The sequence below is a fragment of the Stegastes partitus genome, unplaced genomic scaffold, assembly GCF_000690725.1.
Source record: "Stegastes partitus isolate 25-593 unplaced genomic scaffold, Stegastes_partitus-1.0.2 Scaffold64, whole genome shotgun sequence".
NCBI lineage: Eukaryota > Metazoa > Chordata > Actinopteri > Pomacentridae > Stegastes > Stegastes partitus.
The window spans coordinates 80,432-96,089 of record NW_007577795.1 but is presented as its reverse complement, the minus strand read 5'-3'; the positions used below and the strand labels follow the sequence as shown (position 1 = coordinate 96,089).

The 15,658-nt window shown below is 40.1% G+C and overlaps 1 long non-coding RNA gene across 1 annotated transcript in view; it reads right to left on the bottom strand.

Annotated features, from left to right (window-relative positions):
* The window catches only part of LOC103353192 (uncharacterized), a 19,203-nt gene extending 3,911 nt beyond the window's left edge, over positions 1-15,292 (bottom strand). Inside the window, exons 1-2 of the long non-coding RNA XR_519992.1 lie at positions 15,241-15,292; positions 6,312-6,433 (exon numbers count right to left, since the gene is read on the bottom strand). This is a non-coding gene — a long non-coding RNA (uncharacterized LOC103353192). The remainder of the gene's footprint in view (positions 1-6,311; positions 6,434-15,240) is intronic.
* Between the last annotated feature and the right edge of the window lie 366 nt (positions 15,293-15,658).

Sequence of the window (15,658 nt, the reverse complement as noted above, 5' to 3'; positions counted from 1 at the left end):
TAGCTCTGTTTCATTACACCGTTTTATATGTTCAGTGTAGAAAAGGCATCTGAGTTCCAACATTTCTACAGCTGTACACCATGACCTGCTGTTTTACAGAGCAGTGGCACACGACTGCACAACCATCGAATCAAACCGCGTGTTCGGATCATTTCCATTTGTAAGTCCATTCCCTTCTTGTCCAGTGGCAGCAATCAGTTCCAGTTTAGCAGCAGTGCTCTGCATCTACCTCCCTGCCGATTTACTTCATCAGGAATAGCCTTTTCTTCACTTAACGTATAAAACTGTGTAATGAAACGGAGCTAAATTCACACCATTCAAATTCATTAGCGACCCGCCATTAACACATCTCTTTCTGTGACAGAGCAGAAATGCACGTTTTATGATGATGGTTAATGGTGGACTAACAAAGCTGTAAAGGAGCCTGATGGGAGGCAGCAGCCGTAGAGACTCACAATGGAGAAACCCATTGATTCTCTCCGGTGCTCTATTGATCCGGTATGTTTTCCATCCACTGCAGTCCGCTAATCGCAGACCTATTAGGGAGATAGGTTCAGCCGCTACTGTAAATCCTGCACTGCCAGGATATGAGTGGGTGCTTAAGCTACGATAAGGGATCATTATCTATTTCTAAAGGTTGTATTGGTTAATCCTAAATCTTTACTTTCTGTGTCGAGCATTCAGTAGCGCTGCGTAACACTAGAAAGCTACAATTCTAGCTTCATTTCACTGCCGATGGGAAATTAGAGTATTTGTTATATTTTTTACTTCTTGGTGCATGCTGTGTTTGTGATGCATAATTTAGATAACTGAAATCCTTACGTTGCAGTCTTACTAGCTTCTGAAACTTTATGCAATCTCTGGATCTGTAGATTGGAAACAAGAGCCACACTGTAAAAAAAAGAGTGCCAGAAAAAGTATGTTAAACATTGGTGGAAAACTGTAAAATGAACAAAGTGTTTTAAAAAACGTTCTGCAGTCAGCCTCGATAGCTGATAGCTGCAAATATCTGGAAAATAATTATATTTTTAGCTGATTTAAATACAATAAAACAACCTAATTTTGTGTTCACATATTGGGACAGAATGAACTGTTTGTAAAAAATAACATAAAAACAGCCAATATGCAAATTAACATTTTTTAATGTGTGATTTTACATATTATCTGTAATTTACCAAAACACTGAAGATCTGCAAAATAACACCTAAAATATATTTTTTAGTATTATTTTTAAATACAGAATTGAATATACATTTAATATATGGGGGCTGCATGGTGGCGCATTTGGTTAGCACTGTTGCCGTACAGCAAGAACGTCGCCAGTTCGCGTCCCGGTGGGGGCACCGGAATCTTTCTGTGTGCAGTTTACATGTTCTTCCCGTGCAGCGTGGGTTCTCTCTGGGTTCTCCGGCTTCCTCCCACAAGGTCCAAAAACATGCTGAGGTTAATTGATGATTCTGAATTGTCTGTAGGTGTGAATGTGAGTGTGCTTGGTTGTCTGTCTCTAAGTGTAGCCCTGTGATGGACTGGTGACCTGTCCAGGGTGTCCCCTGCCTTCACCCTAAATCAGCTTCCTAAATCCCCACGACTCTAGTGAGGATTAGACGGTGTATAGGGTCAGCGATCCTCATGAGGATTTCAAATAATGGCCTGTATCTGTAAAATAATTATATTTCCTGCTGATTTAAATACAGTAGAAAGAAAATGCATAGTCAAATATTGTGAAGGAATACATTATTTACAGTTTTGGCCATTTTTCAGTTAGCTGTACCTAGATAAACTTAATTTTACAGGTTGATTTTTGTAATTTAACAGTAGATTGAAAATAACAGTAAATTGTTTAAATTTAGAATGCTGTTTTTTGTTTTAGTTTTTTTATTTTTTTTTATTTTTTCAGTGTAGAAAGAAAACTTCTTACCTAACCTTCACTGCCATCCAGCTGTTTTTATGCACATTTTCAAAATGTGCGCATCAGTAGAAACAATTATGTGGAAAAAATATAAAAATATTGGGGAAAGAGAGTGTGTGCAACTAAGCACTGTGAAAGCAGGTTCATCAAATAAATGATGTTGTACAGAAATCGTATGACTCAGATGCCACCCAAGAGTCCAGCATTACCAGAACTCACTCAGGAGCACGTATATGTAACATTAATTCTTCTAAACTCTCTATTTCCATTTGTTTGACCTTGTTTGAGGTTTGACTGATGCTCTTTTGCTCATCTCATCGCTCCCTCTTTATCTGCCATCGTATAATCGCAGAATTGGGGCTAATTGGTGAATAAATTTGTGTTTTATTTAGCAGATTTTATGAATGGAAATGGATGGAAACCCTGCTTATTAATCAGATGGTTAAAAATATTTCTATGTTAATGTGAATTTTAAAGCTTAACTTCAGGTCGCCATGTTGGATAGCATATCATCATCAACAAATTGTGTTCTCAGTGAACAAAACATGGTTATTAGTGTACATTTCACAGGAAAACACATCCATTTACAAGAGAGCCCTTCACCAGAGGACCATTAACATACTGCTGCATTCTGCGCCTTGCTTCAGTTCACAATGGGTCATTTCTTATAATGAATTGCCAAATTATCAGGAGTGTTTTTCTTGTCAAATAGGAAATGGTAATGATGATGACAAAAGAACAACAACAGCATAAAACAAGTTGTATCTTGCCCTGCAGCCAACAGCAGTGCAGCTTTCTCTCTCATACACACAGACGCACTTCCCAAGCTGATAATCAGGCATTTATTCCATAAACAATGCTGGAACTGACTTGGGATTTGCCTAACAATGTCTCATTACTAGTGTATGAGCTCCTTTTTTTCCTTGAGCTAATGCAATTCGTCAAGGAGAGCAGATGAGGGAGGGAGAGGCAGCGAGGGGTGGGGGTGGAGCGAGGGGAGGAGGACAAAAACACTTATTAATTTGCACGAAATGGAATTAGCAGCGGGGAGTTAGAAGCAGCAGAGTTTCTAATTTTACCCTTGCCCCCGTGCGCCGAAGGTAAATGGAGATTTGTCACACTCCACTTGGCTGGCTCCCCAGCTTGATGAGCTGTCTCTCTTGCAAGAGCCCAACTCAATCTCTAGTATTAGCCACAATGCCAGCGCTCACATCACTGCTGCAGCCCCACAGAGGCGTCAGGGAAGTGGGTGGAAGTGTCATCAGATGCCACATTACACTGGTGACACTGAATAAAAGGAGGATGTAAGAGGCTAGGGAACTCGTGAGCAATTTGTCCTTCTCATCTTTTCTGCAATTACGTGGTTAGTGTATGGATACATAAATGTGTGGATGCACAGATTTAATACGCAGAAGATCATAAACACGGGGTGCACCGTACAAAAATGAATGTTTTTTAAATGTATTTAGAAACAGTTTGCTATTACTTTACAGATTTTACCCTTTTTTCTCAAATTTGTCAGTAATCATTTAAAAAGGTAATATTGATACTTTAACTGTTGAAAAAAAAGTAAATAATGCATCAAAAAGTAGTAATTAATTCTTTTGCACTGTGTGACCATAAAATTACAGTTTTATTTGATTTAAATCAGCAAAAATATCATCGTTTTACAGATATTTACTGTTAATATAAAGAAAAATTCTGTATATGAAGGCTTGAAATAAAGTAGTATAACTTTTTTAAACCAGTATTTTACTAATTTCCCATCAATCCATTCATCCATCCATCCATTATCTATAAACCGCTTAATCCTCACTAGAGTCGTGGGGGGGCTGGAGTCTATCCCAGCTGACTCAGAGTGAAGGCAGGGGACACCCTGGACAGGTCGCCAGTCTATCACAGGGCTACACAGACAACCAAACACACTCACATTCACACCTACAGACAATTTAGAATCCCCAATTAACCTCAACATGTTTTTAGACTTGTAGCTGGAGAACCCGGAGAGAACCCACGCTGCACGGGGAGAACATGCAAACTCCACACTGTACTTTTATACATACTTAACAAGATACAAACAACAGTTACATCAAAAGGATATTTCTAATTACTGTTGCATCAGTTCTTGCAACAGAAATCCCAAAGTAGGAGCAGCAGAGGTTGTTTAGTAAGCTGAGCACATGCTGTTAATTTGCTATCAAAACATTGATTGTGGTCGAAATTATAATCAAGATTATTATGATCAATATCGACATCATGACTATTTATCACAATAATTGATTTTAGGGCTGAAATATTTTTACTACACTTTCACATTTAAATAAACAGAGCACAGCTTGTGCTACATTATTGTTAGTACACAAATATTTACTTCAAAATAAGACTTGAAATAAGGTTGTTCTTTACCTGAAATAAGCAAATCTCCTCAATGCGAAAAATAGATAGAATTATTCCCAGAACATCCACGTAGCTACAGAAATGCCTCACATTTAGGCCACAGTAACGAGCGAGGAGGCTGTAGCACTGTGCACAGAGAAGTCTCTAGTCTCCACTCAGGTACTGCAGGACAGAAATTCAGAGTGTGGGACCAAAAACTGCCCCGAAAGGATGAAATAAAGCGTTGCAGTGTCAGATTTAAACAAGTCATTTTATCTGCATGAGCTGTTCTCATGAGCAGAGTTCTGAAGAGTGTTTTTTACCAACAATGTCACACTTAATAATGTTGTTTAATTGTGGGTATTGTAATTAACTGTGATTAGCGTTCAATTAATTGTTGGGCCCTAAAAATAAATGTTTCAAGTTGCCACAGAAAGTGAAACAAACAAAGTGAAAGAATTGAAGCAGTCAGTCATTGTCCAGTAATAACTGTTAGGACTGATCAACATTTAGGTAAAATCATCTATCAACAGTATTACTTTTTTATTTATTTACTATTTTCTGACATTTTAAAAACTAAATAATCAACCATTACTAACAAACTACTTTAAAAATGAATCCACAGTGTAGTTGCTTGTTTGCTGAGGAGCCTGACGCAAAACAGGTTTGTGAATCATACTGTTCTTCTGCCAAGAGCCTGTGTCATTACAGAAACACCTGAAACACTACCGGTGCACGCGCATACACTCATAAACACCAGAAACAAAACTACACAATTAATCCAATATGAATCACAATCATGGTTTTGGCTTATCCTAAAAATGCTTGTACCGCTCAGAGAAAACAGCCTGTGTAGATAAAATGACTTGGCTTTTATCTTGAATAAACTAGACATTAGAATTCTGTATTTTACTTTGTGGAAAGTAGTTTTTCTTCACACACTTGTCTTAGTGGGGAGACTAGAGGCTTCTCCGTGCACAGCTAACTCGCCATCATCAACGGTAGCCTGCGTGTAAGGCTTCTTTGGAACGTATATAAATTGTACTATCTTTTGAAAAGCAGATATTTAGGACGTGAGTCGTTCTGATTACAGTTGTCTTTTACTCCTTTCAGCCCTAAAATCAGTGCATAGTTTTGATCTCAAGACTATGCAAACTAACATTATTATCACTAAACTAACATTACTATCACTGTGTCCATAAGTGTGCAGCCCTACCAGGAATTAGACCTATCCCTTGACTCAAGCAGCATTGATTTAGGCGATGGTTCAGAGAAGCATCGTATTAATAGACCGTAGCATTACTCTCTGGGTTTTGACCTTTTCATAGGCTAATATTGATAAAAGACATGGTGTGGATGGTTAAAATCAAGCAGAACTGTTCAAATGATTGTTATTCTCTACAATTCTGGGGCCTTTTTAAGGTTCTGAATCGACTAAAAAGGATTTTTATTGACAGGTATGACTGACTTATTTTATCTTCTGATATTTCTCTTAACATTAACGAAAATAACTTAATATAATTGCCACACTGCCCATCCCTAATGGACTGATAGACACACAGATATTCATAGGCACATGGCCGAATTCCAATCATGCAATCCGCTGGCACCCACAGAGCAGCAAGCATGATAAATAACATGCTGCTAAATAGGAGCGTGGATCAATAACACACATGCACACTCACTCACACTCTCACGGTCCTCCGGTGAGAGCATCCAGGAGAAAATAACCTGCTAACCCTTCGCCCACCCTGCAGCCTTTGCTCGTGAGACTATTTTTCACAGAGTTCAAAGGGTGCAGTCAGCGATGATGCTGATAAACATGACTGGATCATCCACGGTTGTCCTGCCCGTTCAGCTTCCTCTTTACACCAGATAACAAGAGCTGAACTATCCCAGCTCTGCTCAGATGAAGTGCTGCCTCCCCTCCTGCCCTCTACTCCCTTTGATACATCAATCAATATAATCTGTGATGATGTGATCAACTGTTGGCAATGTGAGATGGAGTTTTTGGAGCTGTTATTACCTTCCAAATCCCAGCTTCCATCTCCGTCGAATCTGCGTATAAAGTGTGTTTATTGATCACGGTCCGCTTGCACATATTCGTCTCTTTGTTACTGCACTCCTTCGCGTCTGCACCAGCCTTTGCTAAGAAAGAAAAGGGAGAGAGAAAGAGAGGAGGAGGAGGAAGGCAGGGAGGGGGGGGATAACATTGTCATACAGAGCTTTAATTGGAAGCATCAAAAGCGCAAAGCGAGAGTGTTTATCTTCTGGATGTGTTCCTTATTTTGCATGGATATGGTTTGTTTATCCATTTGCCAAAGTTCCTCAAAGCCTGGGTCAGGTCAGTCTGGCTGCAAGGCCACAGACATCCCTCACTGATTAAAAGGAAGCCACTGAGAAACACACACACACACATGAACGTACGCACACATACACACACTGTGCCTGCAGCTCTTGCCTGGCGATAAGGATCCCGATGTGTCTGACAGCGAGGCTGACTGCAGAGTGTGAGGGAATTAGAGGGATTAGGGGGTTATAGAGTAGCGTGATAGCCTCTGGGATGACGGAGGGATTAGCCCGATTATCTCACTCTCTCTCTCTCCCAGCCAGGCAGGCCTAGTCTGGAGCTGAAAGCTGCCAGATGTGGCACCTACAGATAGAGAGAGGAGGAAACAACCTGAGGGAAGAGGAGGGAGGGAGGAAGGGGGAGAAAAAGAAAAAGCAAGAGAGGTAAAGAAGGAACGAAGGAGGGAAACTGTTAGTGACGAGGGAGAGGTTACAAAGACAGCCAGTGAAAAAGTGGAGAGAAAAAAAGAACAGGGAGAGAAATGGGAGGAAATTGCGTGGGGAGTGACAGGCAAGGTAATGATAGTGGAGAAAAGGGGACGGGGGGACGAGATAGGAGGCAGAACTCCCTGTTGGCTTGGCTTCACTCTCATTCCCTCCAGTGCACACTGACTGCCTGCTCGGCTTAATATGGGATTTCATCAAGGTGGTGCTTAGACCAGCTTTACATTTTAATTTGCGGATTTTGCTGGCAGTTTTAGTCCACACCGGGGGCTGTGTACAGTATGTCATCCTCTGTTTGTGCATTTCTAATCAGTAGGAATTTGATTCTGGGCCACACTTTGTAGCACTGTCAACTTATTGTCTACTGTTTTGCAAATAGTAATTGTTTGGCAACATTCATGCAAAGCAACTTAATCTCCCGTGACTGCATGCTGTACACATTCAGAAGAGGATTTGACCTGAGTGCAGTGTGCAAACAGCCACAATATTGAGAAGATCTGCACCAAAACAGTCACAAATCACAGTCCGTATGTGCGCATGCATTAAATTCTCACTTTGTGTTACATATAGTAAAAGACGGTGTGTATTTATAGTAAAAGAAATATCAGATCTTGTAATGTCCAGCCACTGGGGAAGATGTGTTTATGAAACAGCTCCAGACGGGCTGTTTTCATCTTCACAGTGATTTGTCATATGTGCCTTACAGTAGTGTGTTTGTGTGTTGTTTGGTGGTGCGACTTTGCCAATTTGCAGTGAGCTATGTGTGAAAGTTTTGCATTGTTAGAAGGTAATGTGGCACGCCAGTCACAAGAGCTGAGCAGAACTAATGACCAACAACTCCTGCTTGACACCAATCTTTGGGACAACCTCATGTACGCATTATCACAACATATTACAGTCTGTTTATCTACGCACACATTTGTGTTAACCAAATAGAACATTGTGTCTAAGCTTACCTTATTGTCCTTTTCTGTCAGTAGTACTTGGCTTGGAGAAGGTCTGCATAGTTATAAATTCTGAGATGGGTTCATGAATTAATCAGCAGAAAATTAATAAGCGGCTGTTTTAATAAAAGGCTTGAGATTCAATCATTTCCTAAACATTCTCTGTTCACAACTTCTTTGAAACTATTTTTGTTATGTGTGATATTAAACTGCTTATATTAAACACAACCACGCCTAAATGAGTGAAACAAAATGAAACCTAAATGAAACAAATTAGGTTATTTTAATATAAGGCGACAGACAAAGTTGCCACTGAAATGTTGTGCTAATAAATGTAATTTTGCAAGTTTGGCAGTGTGTAGGAGTCTGTTTGAATCTTTTGTTATAGACTAAACAATGAATCCAGTAGTCGAGAAAATAAAATCTAATTATTTGGTATTGAAAATAATAATATGCAGCCAGCAGTTCGTCATCTGTTTGGGTTGAAGCTCCTGCTTATTAATAGAGATAACAAATGCAAGTTCTATATACCTTTCAATCATTGCTATTGATCAGGATTGATTGAGCAGATGTTTCATCACAGCATCAATGACGGTAAACAGTGATCACAAGGTAATCACAGTATTCATGTGGCCTTTATTCATTCACTAAATCAGCATCTTAAAAGAACAGAGTTGTTCCTGCTGTAGATTGGGCATTGATAAAAATCCCAGTTTGTTAAACAAACAAGGAACAATCCTAATGAGGTTCTGAAAAGTTAAGGAAGCCCCAGGAAATGAGGTTACACTGTTTGCTGCTGAGTTCCTGCAGGGTGATGGGGGTTATACGGTGTCTCTGCTGCCTAGAATGAGCTCATTAGCAAGTCTACGCCAAGTACAGGCTGTCTTCCTGTCCTGCTGTCCAGTTGTTTTGTTTAGAAGCTGAGCCCGGGCCACAGGCTGGTGTCAGGTCAGTTAGGGAATGTATTTGTTCCTTTGAGTAAAAAGCATTCTGAACAGTGACATCTGACTGAAGGGTGACACTGTCTGCGCGTGTGAGCGCTTTGTTCACACCCAAACAATGTCTGACACAGCAACACAGCAGAGTTGTTAATTTATACAGTCGCAGCTAAACTGCTGCTAACTCACTGCAAGAACGACACAGTATTGTAAATGCACCGCAGAGCTTGTTTTAGGCATGTAAACACGCAAATGATTGGGTACAAACAAGTCAGACCAAAAAATGTAGTTTGGTATGACAACACGAATACAAGACAGCTCAGTATAAGTTATGTTGCTCATTGTGTGTGAACCGTCCTCGGCAGCCTGCAGGTTTTTATTCATATGTATTTCACTTGCTTAATTTGTATGGATCAGTATCAATGGGTAGCATTCAGACTTTAAGGTTGTCAGTTTTTTATTCAAAACCGTACAATGGGAGAAAAATGAGTATTCAATCTTTAATGATCTGTCCAACAAATGTCAAGTATATATATGAAGCCAGCTGTGCCTTGTACTCCTGTGCGAGGTTTTATGAATTCTTTTGTTTGCTAAAACAAGGAAACAAGGGAGTCATGCCTGATAGATAATCATACCACCAACTATCTGAAAAGTACATGTTGTATTTAACTAGATGGAAAAACATGAATGAACACTGTGTTGCCTTGTAAGCTAGAGCCCAACAGATATATATGTATTATTTATTTATTTTTAGAAATAGATAGTCCAGAAAAGTGGCTCCAACTGCCATTGTTTACAATACGCTATCTGCAGCACATGTAGCAGAGCATATATTGCAGCTGAGAAAAAGGTGGTGCGGAGTCAAGCGGTATCTAAGTTGCATTGTTAGAGAGTTAATAAACGCTGACTCCATAATTTCCTCTTTTCAGTATGTATATCAGGATTAAAGCAACCTGCCAAAGTACTGTACATGTTCTCAGTCAGACAGCAACAAAAATATGAAAGAAATCAATGTGGTAGACTTACGTCAGTGAAGTTTTAGAATTGGGATTTGATGAGTTTTAAACCAACAGCTCTGGCTTGTTACAAAGACTGGCTTCACTGGGTCCAAGCAGTGATTATGTTTCTTCTTCTTCTTATACATCATCTTCTTCTGTCTTTTTCTGGCATTTGATGCTAGGGCATTCCTAAGAACCATAAGACATAAAGTTTTAGGAACAGTCCCCTGATTCTTTTCACAAAGCTTCATGTTTCTCCTCAAGGATTTTAGCACGGGCTCAAGTCTGAGACGTGTCAACTTGTTATGTCAGCCGAACTGATGCGACCACCATATTAAATTTTATCTAAATGTTTCACAAATTTACACAGGCCACATATTTTTCTCAGACAAGACTGGTACAGATGAGCTTGAAAACTAAATGTTACAAGGCCGATTTTTGTGTACATAGTTTTTAAACCAGTTGTCCGTTACAACCAACTGTCAGTGATTCAACCTACAGTAACATGACAGTCAGCCACAGTGGATACACTTGACTTCATACTTTGTTGGCATGTAAGCTGCACTAACATCAGCCATACACGAAAAAAGAAACTTCTAATAATTGCAAGCTGGCAAAGTTGTAACCTAAAGTTTTCTTTGACATATCTGGCGCATGACTTTTTGACGTCTTGGTAGCGTAGTTGTAGCTTAAAAGATTGTGACGTGCCAACACTGTGTCAGTGCTGGTAGCATTAGATGAGAGCTGTGCTGCACAAAGTTATCACCAAGATTAATGGTTGTCTATGAGCAACGGATAATCATATGTATTGTGTATTGTAAATGTATTGGGTTGTGCTGGATTGCTAGTTCTTATTTATGGGCTGTTTGGGATTTTTGTGGTAATACACATGTAATAACAACAATAATAATAAAAAACAATTTTGATTGGATTATCAACCTGGTTAATTATCAGATCCAGCATTTCTCTGATTACTGCGAATGTTTAAAAGCAAAAAAAAAAATCGTATTCCCAGTTAAATACATTAATTAAAAAATGTGCTACTATGCCTCTCAAGCTGCCACCTCACTCTATTTGTAGCCTCTCTGTGCTTTCGAGCAATACGCTGCCCACAGCATTGTTTCCATGTCAGAATAACAGCCTATCAACGGCAGGATAAATAATGAAAAGTTCTCTTTTAGCTAAATCAGTTTAAAACAGAAATAAACATACTAGTCAAGTTTCATGTTGGAGTTTGTGTTATTCTAGATTTTGACTTTAGTTTTTACTGCAACTGTGTAGTGGTAACAATTATCAAGTTTTAATCACTTAATTAATCAGACTTTGTAGCAGTTTCCATACAACTGAAATGTAAAACAAAGTGCATTCATAAGAGTGTTGATTGTCATTTTCTGTGATTTTTAATATTTGGTATCAGCCCTGAAAAAAACATCCCCCTAATTTGGATGCCCATTGTCGTGACAGTTGTAGAAGCTTCCAGACATTCAGGTCGGCCTTAATCGTGACTATTTTTACCACCCATCTTTTGTTCTCAACACTTCTGTTGTCTCACAACCCCAGCGGTGGCTTACATGGCCTAAATACGCTGACAGGGAAAATGAACCGTTATATGTTATACAAAAGCCCACAAACCCAAAAGCCACAAGTAGCAGCTTTTCTAAACGCAGCGCTCTTCTTCTTCCTCTTCCTCCTCCTCCTCCGTCTGCGCTAACACAATTTACGTCTCAAACTCACGTCTACCAGAATAATCTAAAGGACGAGTCGGCACTTTGCAACCTTCTTCTCAGCAGCTTTTCAGCAAATGTTAAATAAAGTGTTTTGGTCTTTTCTTTTAGTTTCTCACTGTGTTACACAGCTTGTTTCGGTGCGGATATCTGACGTAGAAACTGTAACACCACATGCAGTTGTGGGTTACTGTATTCTCCGGTGGCTCACATCTACACAGGATGTGCCGACAGAGCTGCTTGAAGGTTTTTTTGTGGTGAAGTGGATAGATTGTTTCCGTGCAGTTTGCTTGTGCGTGTGTGTGTGTGTGTGTGTGTGTGTGTGTGTGTGTGAGCGAGCAAGTCTGTGCTCTGTAAACAAGATTTGCTTCTGCCCTCAAACCATGGCCGACAGAGTGCTCCTATGTGTACGACGGCTACACAACCACTTTTTTTTTTTTTTTCCACGGGTTATTGGGTATGTTGGGTTGTCATGGCAACTGGTGAGACATTGTTCACTATGATTCCTTTTCTCTTTCTTCTCAATAAAGAAAGAAGCAGGATGCAAATTGACTCCCCCTACCAGCCAAACTAAATCAGATAGACATAAGTGGAACTCGTCGCAAATGGGGAGGGGGGGGGAAGTAGAATCTTGTTTATCCTTCCAAACAGACGTCTCCCACACAAACATAATGAGCAAAACCTGCACAGAAACTTTGGCTATTTTTCTGTTAATTTGCGTGCCGTTATTGTGTTGGGATTTCTTGACAACCGAGTACAAATTCAGTCTTGAAAAACCACAAATTACCGCACAGTAAGCCGATATATTTCCGTTTATATTTGGATACATCTTACTGTTAATGAATATTCCGTTTTCCAGAGCCAGACAACCAACATGACTGGACTGAACAGAACAGAACACATTTCTTCTCTCTTGCTCTTATCCCTCAAGCTTTGAACACATGCTCCTCCAACATGTGCCGTCTGCATGTTTACCCTCCTCTGACCTAAACCGAACTTATCCTTCTATCTGAGCATGTGCAACGTTGTCAGAGTTGTCAGGGTAATCTAGACGATAAGTCAGAATGGAAGCAGATGAGTTTTGGCCTTATCTGCCTGCTGCTAAGTGCTGCAGTTTGTCTCGGTGCAAAGTGTCAGAGCGCTTTTCGCACACGTGCTTAGAGGGGCCAACAAATTGGTTCACACACTACTTACATCTTTCATATCTGATGTGTCTATCATGTGTGTGGGTACGTGTGTGTGTAGAAGCATGTCTGCATGTGGTCACTGATGTGTGCAGACAGCAGACGTGCTCTTCTTGTCTGGCTGACGTGGTTGGAAGCCGCTGACGACCGCACAGCAGAACTGCAAGCAAAAGCTACAAAAAACAACGAGCAGAACTCTGACAAAAACACTCGTAAGTCACGCAATAAAAACAGTATGAAGGCATATTACCAGTTGTGTGCTGTAAACGTGATTTTTAGAAAGTAGTCCACCTTTTTCTCGTCTGAATTGATGGTATTAACAGATCGAAAGATTCACTAACGCAATGCAAGTATCATAAGAAGGCCAGGAATTGCTGTCTTTGCAGGTGTTTATGAAAACAGTAACACAGCAGAGTCACTTAAGGATGCAAGTGGCCATTTTTTAATTGATTATTTGATAATTTAGTCCAAAAATGTCATAAAATAGTTTTAAAAAGCTTATTACACTTAAAAAGCTAAAGATTCTATATTCAGATAGCTTGATTTTTCCACCTTTTATCCTAAAACACCAAAATATTCAGTTTAATATAATACAAAACAAGCAAATGTTCACATGTAAAATGCTAGAAACAGTTATTAAAATAGCTGCCAGTTAATTTCCTGTGTTATTAATGGACAAACTGTCAGTTTAAAGTAAACCGTAAACTTTTTTTTGTCTTTTTTTTTTGGTGCAAAAAGTCAAGCAGTTTAAAGAAAGAGAAAGGAAGAAAGAAAAGTCAGAGAGACAGAAAGAGGTGTGGAGAAAATAGGCTACCCCTACACAATTGCATAACTGTGACCTATAATACACCGCAACCAAGACGAGGAACAAAAGTGGGATGGAAACTGTGTGTATGTGAACTCGCGCACACACACGTCTGTGGGTGTGTAAATGTGCATCGATGTGCAAGATGACACGCTGTATTTCAAATGTGTCAAACAGAGCAGGCGAGGTGTGTGTGTCTTGTGTGTGTGTATGTGTGAGTGCGCATGAAGCACACACCTACAAGATTTAGATGTATTGGTTTCCGTCTTTTTGCAAACGGTGCTTCACAGGACGCATCGATAGCACATTGTTTTTGCTGCACTGCTCGCCCACAAACCCGCAATGACAATCTCATGGCTAAGTTGTCAACATCAATACATTAGAGGGATTGTTCATCGCATTGTTTTCTGATCAAGATGGATTACTCTTCATCAGCCGCTCGCCGAGGTTTACGTTTGGAGATATGAAATCACGTTGATGCATTTGATGGAATAGTGAGGCTGAGGGATTTTAGATTGAGATCTCTGCGCCTTATTGAATTTCTCAGGGGTGGATCAAATTACTTTTTTTTTTTTTTGTCAATGCACTGAACAAGCTGTAGGCTCTTGCCTTCTCATTTCTCTGTTTGTGTTATTTGTCTTGTAAAAACAGAATAACATTCTCACAGCTTTTGTATCTATAAAGGGGGCCTAAAGCGCAAACATCCCAAAAGCTAGTCTGCTCATCTGTTTTAAATTCCCCCCCCTCAAAAAAAAAAGCTTTACATTTGGACTTCTCCTCTCCGCCTGTGGATCCCTTTCACTTGTCCTTTACTTCTGAGCACATTTAGTTGCTGCAGCAGAGAGAAAGGAGAGCAAATTGAGCCTTAAATCTAAACATGTGACATCAGAAGAAAATGGCAGTGCAGACAGGCCCTGGACCACCCACAAGCACTGCGGCTTCCCTCTAACTGAATGTGGACTGAATTAGACGCTGCCTCAAACCGTTACCCCAGAGCTTTTATTAACCACACTAGAACCAAATGCATCTGCGGCCTGTTTTGACTTCTCTTTTTGACTCCATCCAGTGTGTGTTTCTAATATTGAGGAAGTCGTGAGTTAAGGTCTTAAAAATGGAGGGCGAAGGAACACGTCGTGTGCATTTAGATACACAAAGTGTAAGTCTGAGTTTGTCTGTTTAGGGTGGAGTTGTGTGACACATGCAGTATTACCACATGAAGACAATTTACTGCATTTACACAACTTGCCATTACCAAAGTGTGTGTGTACACGTGTGATGCCACTGCAAGAATGAATTTGTCTAAAGCTGAGTGTCTGTGCGTGCGAATAAAAAAAACAACCGATACAGTCACACAATGAAGACAGAAGTAAATCAAACGTGTGTGTGTGTGTGTGTGTGTGTGTAGACCATCTGTACGACACACACTTCAAATCTGCATTGCATTTGCATGTCGTTATGTGCTCTACAAATGTTTAGTTACAAAGATGCATAACACATGCGGACAAATATTAAGATAAATGTATACTTCCTATGGGCACAAGCACACATCCCACACAAACACACACTTACTTAAGCATAGTGGAAAATTACCGAAGTCCCATGCACGCCTGTATGGTTATGGGAGCCGTGGAGAGAGGGAATGGGCTATTTGTGGTGTCCTGCTGACTGGACCAAAGGAGAGCAGACCAGAGCTGTGGTGAGGCTTGAAGGAGGAAAGGAGTGGGGTGTCATTAGGCTCAAGGCCAGAGACCTCCATTTATTCTCTGTGTGTGTGCTGTTAGAGCCACACAGCAGGTGGTATCTGAACACACACTCGGCTCAGGAGCTGCACTTCACCTCAGAAGTGAACACAGGTGAAAGGCAGAGGTGGTTAGAAAAAGTTCAGGAGACAGAGAAGCTGCAGGTTCTAAAAAAATCTATTTTAGAAACTTTAATTTCACTTTGATAACGTCCGTGTCCCTTAGGAGGGGAGTCTCCTGGACAATTT